Genomic DNA, 9,460 nt, shown 5'->3' with positions numbered 1-9,460 from the left:
CCTGCTGTCTGAGACCAACCACAGGACAGTCTGGAAAAGGCAAAGCTGTGGAGACAGTAAAACGGTCAGCGGCTACCAGGGTTTGGGGAAGGGAGAGATGAATGGGATGAGCATAGGGGGTGTGTAGGGTGAGGCAGCAACTCCAGGTGGGGCTTTCATAGGGGATCCATGCCTTTCCACGTCTGTGAAACCCACAGAGTGAGCAGCAGCAGGCCGAGTCCTCGTGTGAGCTGTGGACTGTGGGTGGTGGTGCCGTGTTGATGCGGGTCTGTCGGTCGTACAGACATGCTGATCTGGTGAGGGCAGGAGAATGATGGAGGCTGTGCCTGTTCTGGGAAAGGAGATACGTGAGGACTCTGTACTTTCCTCTTGATTTTGCTATGAACAGAAAACTGCTTTTAAAAACATCTATTGAAAAGGCAAACAAAAGAGTGCTGGCCAGACAGCATCTGTGTGAGGGTGTGGCCCGTGTTCTACCTTCAGAATTTCCCTGTTAGAATACACATATCTAAATTATTCAAAGTGAAACCTTTGCATTAAGTAATTCACTACAAAGTTATAGTATCAGCTTGAGTGCTGCCAGGATGGCCAGGATCCTGTATCCTGACCAGCTTCTTCCCTTACAGGTGCAGTTGACCTCCAAGGCCACATCCCAGTAAGTGGCAGGGCTGGAATCAGGAGTCAGGCTTTGCGGGACAGAGAGGAAATGAGATCTTGTAAGCACGTGGCTGAAGGCGGGCAAGGAGGAGCCCGTGGCAGGGAGCCGGCAGGGATGACTTTTTGACCACTTTTCTTATCGCTAAGGCCTTCTTAGACTTGGGGAGTTGGGAGTCTCCACTCGGGCGCCTCAGAAACCGAAGGCTTCTCGTAATTCTCAAGTTCCAGACACCTCAGGGGAGATATCTGGGTTGTTGGATGCAGTTCCGTTATTTGCTGCTCGGTGGGATTTGCCCGCAGCATTTCTGGTTGTTTTTAAGAGCTGATGTTTGAGCTGCTTAAAATCACACATGGATGTCGATTTACCTATAAAAGTTAAGAATGGAATTTGAGTTCAAAGAGTTATGAAAATGTTCAAGGTTGTGTACTAATGTATACATTACATTTGTGGAAATAATCTGAAAGTCCAGGATTTATATTAACCACTTCTCTTGATTTTTGTAATATCTACCTGTCATTTTTCCATTTGATTAATAGATACCAGAGGGCTTAAATGTTGAGTGTCTGAATTCACTGAAATTAAAACTTCTTACATCAAATGTAATTAAACTGAATGTAGCCAATAGTGCATGCTTTTATAAGTATTGATTAAAATATATATAAAAACACATATCCATGAACATGCAGATGGGGGCAACATATTAAACCATGGAAGTAGAATTAGTATTCTTTGTTTTCTGAGAAGACAAATTTTTAAAAAGTCAAGGGGTTTTATAACTTTCTAGTTTCCAACTTACTTGCCCTAAAGTGGAAGATTGACAGCAGCAGAAGAGGAGATCCTGGGCCAGTGCAGGCTCTGGGAGCAGCGGGGTGAGTGCTGGAAGGAGCTGGCTGGAGGCAGAGCAGGGAGGTGCTCAGGCAGGCCAGGATGGCCTCAGGGCACTTGGCTTAGTGAGTGAGAAAAGGTTCACTTTTCTTGGAGAGCCCTTGTCTCTGCCCATGGAAAACCCAAACTCCTTCCAACTGGGATGTGCATCTCATGTAAAAGTTGTTACTCCCAGAAAGAAAGCCAGTAGATGCAGACATTTTTCGTGTGCAGAAATTACTTCAAATTTGTTTCTAACCTTATCCTTTTCTTCCCCCACCTTAATGTGTAGTGACTTTCTGCAGGTAACGCACACAGCTTAGGAGAGCGCTGGATTTCAGTTGCTGTTGGCTCTGATGTGACTTTGTGGTGTCCGATGTTCTGGTTCTGAGGTTCTGCGTAGAACGTGGCTCCTCCCTGCTGAGCGTTGCTTGTGGAAGGCCCGTGTGGAAACTTTCCCTGTAAGCTTGTTGACCGCAGCAGTCTTGGTTCAGAAATCTTTGGACGTCTTGAGACTTCACACAACATTCTAACCTTCCTAGTGTGACCTTTTCATTTTACTGTTCCCCGTTAATTCAGATGTTTTTCAGAATGTAAGTAATCTGCTGAATGCAGGGTGGGGGGTGCCCTCCATTGGCTCTGGGGAGAAGCATCACTGTTGCTCCGGGTGGAGCTTCCCATCCATTAGGGTGTGCTCCAAGACACAGCAGGGTTCTTTGGCAGAAGTAACCGTCGAAGGCCCGCCTCTCCGTGGCAGAGTGGCTGTGGGTGTGCAGCCTCACGGCCATAGCGGCCCCTCCCCATCAATGGCATCACGGAGAGGAGCAGGGGGTGGCCTGGGATCTGTCTCCACAGTCACAGCTGTGCTTCCAAGCCTGCGTCATCCGTTTGTAACTAGACCTGCAGAGAAAGTCTTGGAGATAAACAGGAGACGGAGTCTGTCCCTAATGAGCTCAGGCGTGCGCTTGAGAGGGTCAGGTTTCTGTGCAGCTGATCCGGACTCAGCCTGGCTGTGGCAGTGCAGGTGACTGCTGGGCTTTGGCAAGGCTGCACCCATTGTCCATCTGAAACGGCCCCCTTCCCAGGCTCGCGGTGGGAGCTGGGCGCCCAGGCCTGATTTCCCGCCAGGACGGAGGCCCTGTGTATGTGTCGGGGAAGGGGGCGAGGAAGGGGGAGGTGGGAGTCCTGCTTTATTGCCGTATCCAATGCCACGCGGGGTCAGCACTCAGGAAACACATGCTGTGTGGGTCAGCGATTGAGTTCAGAAACCTGGAAAATTCAGCAGTGCAGGCTTTGGGCATGACCTGTCCAGCCCTGGGCTCTTTCTTTCTCTGAATTTCCTGCCATGGCATCCTCCTCATCCCAGGGGCCCCTGTCCCCGTATGGCTGTTGGCAGCTTCACAGGTTCCTCTGCCTCCCCTCCCAGGCCCTGGTGTGGCTGGGGCAGCTAGTGGCTGTGCAGACCCCACAGCCAGTAGATCGTTGGTGCCAATGCTTTGGGCCTGGGTTACCTGAGTCAAGGACTCCAGTACATAGCTAAGCTCACCCTGAATGCCTGGATCGGAAGGCCTTGGGTTGCAGAACCGTGGGGGTTCGATATCGAAGGACAACCTGCAAAGCAGAAGGGGAAATGGCTGTGCTGGATGGGCAGCTAGAGGAGTCTGTGCAGAGCCTGGGACCCAGTGCAGACACAGAGCTGGCATGGGCAATGTGGCGACGCGGCCACCTTGGAAGGGGGCAAAGTGACAGGCTTTAGACCGACATGGAGGGGCTTGTCTAAAATGATCCTCCGTTTCCTTTAATCCTAGCGACTGCTGGCTTACAGGGTTGGGGAGTGAGATCTGTGGTGGCTGCGAGGAGAGACAGATTTTAATGAAACCCCTCTTTCTGGGAGAGGGGAGTAGCCGTTTCTGTAGGGCGGGGAGCATCGTCCTCTCAGGCAGCTCAGGCTGCGGTAACGAATCACCGTTGACTGAGTGGCTTCTGAACAACAGGAATGTGTTTCTCACAGTTCTTAGAGGCTGGAAGGCAGCATCAGGGTGCCGCACGGGTGGGTTCTGGTGTGGGCTCCTTCCTGGTTGGCGCACACCTTCTCTCTGGCCCTGACACAATGGGAGGGTGAGGGATTTGCTGGGCCCCTTTCTGAGGCACAAATCCCATTCAAGGGTCTCCAGCCTCGGGAACTCGTCACCTCCCAAAGACCACCTGACAGCATCACATGGAGGGTGAGGATTTCAACCTGTGTTTTGGGGGGCAGCAGGCAGTTCGTAACCTTCACCCTCTTTGTGTATTTCTGACTCAACATTGAGTCTGCGTTCGGCTCTCCAGGAGACAGAGCCTGTGTGGACACTGAGCAAGGTCAGAGCTGCAAGCATGTGCACTTCGGGGGCAAGGTAGCTGCCAGGGGTGTGGGAACGGGGTTTCAGCATCAATCGGAGCTGCTTTCCTGGCAAATGTACTCATAAGCTATCCTGGCAACATTTGCTTTTCATGAAGAGTCGATCAGGCAGTGGGGGCAGCAGGCGGTGTTGCCAGAAGCTTGGAACTGATGGGCAGCAGAGAAGGGGCAGAGGCCACGACCTTGGGGTGGTCAGCAGTGCCAGGTGTCTGCCCTCCAGGCCTCACGCCTGTGATTGTGCAGAGACCGAGCCGACCGGGGCTTGCCCGCCAGTATGGCTCTCATGCAGGTGATTATCAGGGTGTGCTTTCTATGTCATGTTCCCTCAACCCCATGCCCCCCCCCCCACCAGTTTCTGTGCCTAGCAGAAATCATGCTGCGTTTCCTTGATGAAGCCTTGAGTTTCCTATGGAGATGTAGGAATAGCACGATTTGGCTCACGTCAAAATACTTTGCAGTGAAGCTGCACGGAAGAGGATTCTAGGCTTCCATTTGACGTTTTCAACAATGCCTGAGTGTTACAGGACCGTCTTGCTTGTTAAAAAGCACCAGATGAAAAAGGCTACCGGTTAATAAAGGAGACTTTTTACATTAGCACAGAGAGGGTGGCTTGACACAAATTGAGTGTAACGTAGGTGTGTGTGTAAGCCATCAAAGGGACGATCTCTGCTGGTGACACATGTTTTCTGGTATTTTCTTTTGTTCTGAAAAAGGATGACTGGCATTCGGTAGAGTCATTCCAGAATTCACCTGGAAGGTGTCCACATGGTGCCTTGTTTTCTCCTGACATTCTGGGCACCACGAGGAATTATTCCTGTCTTCAGCACTAGCAGGAGACTTTTCCTGAACACCTGCTCCTCTTTGGCGTTATGAGTGTGAAGGGGTCAGAGTGACCCTGTCTTCATGGAGTTTTCAGACACCATGGGGACAGTGTGGCACGAGTGTCAGGCTCGGGTGGGATGGATGCTTTCCCCAGAAAACAGCTGCTGATTCCAGGACAGCCCTCGACCCCTCCTCCCCCTGTTCCTCTGCGTCATGTCTGAATTAAGGTTGTTTTATCATAGCGGGGGTGTCATGTTAACTGGAAGAGTGTTTTTTAACTGCGCAGTAAGTAAATTAATGGTACATTTGTCAAGGACAGTGAGGTTTGATTTGATGAATCCAGTGGGGAAAAGGAGAAGGGCTTGGCTGGGTGGGGACGTGTGTGATGGGAGCAGAATGGAGCAGCCATGCAGACTGTTGGGATGGAGGGGCGCGCCGGCATTTCCATGGGGTCCGTCGCTGTTTGTGCCACGAGACCTGAACCTCTGTCTCTACTTCTAACACCTGCATAGTGAGGAAGCCCCTGATGGGCCTGAGTTGTTACTTCCCATGGCCATCGCTGGGAAGTGCCCCGGACGCCTCTCCTGGCTGGTGACAGTCCCGGGCCTGGACACTGGGTTCGTCCTGAGCTCTGGGAAGGGCTTGGGCTCCACGTGCAGCAGGCACCTGCAGATCCCTTTGAACGTGAGATGTCCCTCTCCCTGCCTTGGCTATTGGGAGCCACCCCCTCTCCCCCCCTCGGCTATTGGGAGTCATGGTGGACTCACAGCCTGTTTAGGATATTGTGGGTATTATCTCACCCTCTGGAAATAATGACCTCTTTCACAGAGGGGTGTACACCTTCAGTGTATTGCTCAGGGAACAATGATATAATTAATTATTAAACATCAAGAATCGAATTTAATAATTAATAATACTATCAATTAATAATTTACCATTAATTATTAATAATTATTTTATATAGATGATGGATGCCTAAAATTAATTTTTAATATTAATGTCATTTATCAATATTATTAATTCTTAATATTATTTTATTGCCAGCGTCCCTCAGTATTGATTTAAGTAACATTAATTGTTGATACCATTATTTTATTATTAATAGTGTTAATATCATTAATTATTAATACTAATCATTATCATTTTTAACCAGTGTGTATCTTTAGTATCTTGAATGTCATTATTAATATCGGTGATTACTAATTTTTATTATATTTATTAACATTAATAATTAATATACTTGTTCCTGATATCTGGCGGGGAGAAGATGATATTACTCCCCATGTCGTAGAAAGTGTGCACTCCTCTGTGATGTTATTCCTAATAGCCAGGGTTAGAGGATGACATTATTGAAACTACCGCAGTGTGTGTACTTACCTTCGATCATCTTGTTACTTCTATCCAGGGTGCGAGAGGATGATATTACTCTCAGTATCGCAAGATGCATGGACCTCCACTGTGTTTTTTCCCTAACATCCAGCCAGGGAGAGGAAGCTATTACTAATAGCCAGCCGGGGAGAGGAAGATATTGCCCCCAATATCGCAGGGGTGTACACCCTCTTGTGATATTGTTCCTTATATCCTGGGAGGGAGACGATGATACTAGTGGCAACATGGCAGGGGTTTTATACGCCCACTGTGCTATTGTTCCGAATAACATGATATGACTCCCAATATCATAGCGTGGGGGGTACATCCTCCTGTGATAATATTCCTTATATTCAGGGGGAGAGGATGATATTACTCCCAGTATCACAGGGGTTGTACACACCTCCTGTGATATTGTTCCTAATATCCCAAAGGGGAGAGCATAATATTACTCTCAATATCTCAGCCGGTGTACACCTTCTTTGTAATATTTTTCTTAATATCCAAGATGGGAGAGGATGATAAGACTCCCAATATGGCAAGAAGTGTACAGCCGCCTGTGATGTAGTTCTTAACATCCAGGTGGGGAGAGGATGATATTACTGCCCATATCGCACGAGTTGTAAAACCCCTTCGATATTTTGCCTACGATCCTGAGGGGAAAGGATGATATTACTCCCAATATCGAAGAAAGTGTACACCCCCCTGGTACACAACGCCCAATATCCATGTTGGGAGACGATGACTATAGGCCCAATATCGCAAGGGATGTACGCAAACCCTGGGATATTTTTTCTTATATCGAGAGTGGGAGAAGACGCTATTACTCCCAATAACGCAGGGGCTGTGGTTGTACACCCCTCCTGTGATATTGTTCTTAATATCCTAGGGAAGAGAGGATGATACTACACCCAATATCGCAGGGAGTGTATGCCCCCCCAGTGATGTTGTTCTTAATGTACTCCATCTTCCACCACCAAGGATATCGTTCCTAATATCCAGGGGAAGAGAGGATAACATTATGCCCAATATCGCAGGGCAGTGTCACACACTCTGTGATGTTGTTCCTAGTATCCAAAGGTAGAGACGATGACATTACTGGCCATATCGCAGGGGGTGTACACCCTTCTATGATATTATTTTTGACATTCAGTGGGGGAGAGGATAACATGAATCTCATTATCACGGAAGGTGTACAGACCTAATGTACAGGGGAAAGAGAAGAATATTGCTCTCAATATCATAGGGGGTGTAACTACCCTGTGCCCTGTATATTGTTCCTAATATGCAGCGGGGTGGAGACTGATAGTACTCCCAATATCCCAGAAGGTGCACACACACCTGTGATATAGTTCCTAATATCCAGCGGGAAAGAGGCTGATTTCACTTTTGATATCGCAGTGGGTGTACACTGCCCCCAATCCCAGGGTATCGTTCCTAATATCCAGGCAGGAAGATGACATGGCTGACAGTATCGAAGGGGGTGGACACCTCTTCAGTGATATGGTTCCTGATATCCAGGGGGTGAATGGATGATATTACTTCCGATAAAGTAGGAACCGTACAGCCACCCTGGGATTTTGTCCTTAATAAACACAGGGGAGTGGTGATATTACTACCAACATTGCAAGGGGTGTACACCCCTCCTGTGATATTGTTTCTTATATCCAGGAAAGGAGAAGATGGTATTACTACCAATATTGAAGAGATATACAACCCCCATGGGATATTGTTCTAAAGATACAGGTTGAAAGAGGATGAGACTCCATCCAAAATAACAAGGAGTGTACACCCCGCCTGTGATATGAATCGTAAAACCTAGAAGAAGAGAGAATGACATTGCTTCCAGAAACACACGGGGTGTACACCCATACTGTGATATTGTTGCTGTCATCTAAAGGAAGAGATGATACTACTCCCAGTACCGGAGAAGGTACACACACCCCTGTGATATTGTTCCTCATAACTTGTGGGGGAGAGCATGATATTACTTCCAGTATGACAGTGGCTTGACACCCAGTATGTGACATTGGTTCTGCACACAAACTCTGTGCCCCTCGTTTCCCATGCATTCTCTCCACAGTTTTGGAACCTCGGGGGAGGCTTTGTCTTTGGTTACAGATGAAGAGAGGAAGGGTCTGAGAGGTTAAGCAAGTTTGTTACTGGAAAGGGGTTCCAATCCAGACCCTAAGAGAGGTTTCTTGGATCTCACAGAAGAAAGAATTTGGGGCGAGTCCATCAAGTGAAAGCAAGTTTATTAGGAAAGAAAAGGAATAAAAGAATGGCTACTCTGTCCGGGCGCAGTGGCTCACTCCTGTAATCCTATAACTTTGGGATGCCAAGGCAGGTGGATCACCTGAGGTGAGAAGTTTGAGACCAGCCTGGTCCAACATGGCAAAACCCTGTCTCCACTAAAATACAAAAAATTAACTTAGTGTGGTGGCAGGTGCCTGTAATCCCAGCTACTAGGAAGGCTGAGGCAGGAGAATCGTTGAACCCAGGAGATGGAGGTTGTAGTGAGCCAAGATCACGCCACTGCATTCCAGTTCGGCCAACAGAGCGAGACTCCATCTCAAAAAAAAAAAGAAAAGAAAAAAAAAGGAATGGCTGCTCCATAGGCAGAGCGGCCCCAAAGGCTGCTGGTTGCTCATTTTCATGGTTATTTCTTGATCATACGCTAAACAAGGGTTGGACTATTCATGAGTGTTCCAGGAAAGGGGTGGGCAATTCCCAGAACTGAGAGTTTCTGCCCTTCCTTTTGAGACCATGTAGGGAACCTCCAGATGTTGCCATGGTATCTGTAAACTGTCGTGGCGCTGGTGGGAGTGTCTTGTAGCAGCTGATGCATTATAATTAGCACATAATGAGCCGTGAGGACAATCACAGGTCACTCTCGTGGGCCATCTTGGGTTTGGTGGGCTTTGCCCGGCTTCTTTACTGCAACCTGCTTTATCAGCAAGGTGTTTATGAGCTGTATCTTGTGCCGACCTCCTATCTCATCCTGTGACTAAGAATGCCTAGCCTCCTGGGAATGCAGCCCAGCAGGTCCCAGCCTCCCTTTACCCAGCCCCTATTCAAGATGGAGTCGCTCTGGCTCACGTGCCTCTGACAAGTTGGCCTGGGTTGAGTGTTCCCTAGTGTGTGGTTGTTGGAGCTGTTCCTAGGAGTAAGAGGTATTGTCAGTAGGAAACAGGCCTCTGTTAGCCCTGGGGCTGGCACTCTGCCCAAGTACGTCGGTCTCATTTTAGTGGTGACAAAACTGGGGCTCAGAGACATCAACTCCCTCACCACGAACCCCCAGACTGTGCGTGGTGGACTGGGGTTTGAATGTGGGTCTTGAAGACCCATCA

Source organism: Trachypithecus francoisi, unplaced genomic scaffold (assembly GCF_009764315.1).
Source record: "Trachypithecus francoisi isolate TF-2019V2 unplaced genomic scaffold, Tfra_2.0 Contig00930, whole genome shotgun sequence".
NCBI classification, from domain to species: domain Eukaryota; kingdom Metazoa; phylum Chordata; class Mammalia; order Primates; family Cercopithecidae; genus Trachypithecus; species Trachypithecus francoisi.
This window is presented reverse-complemented; position numbering follows the sequence as displayed.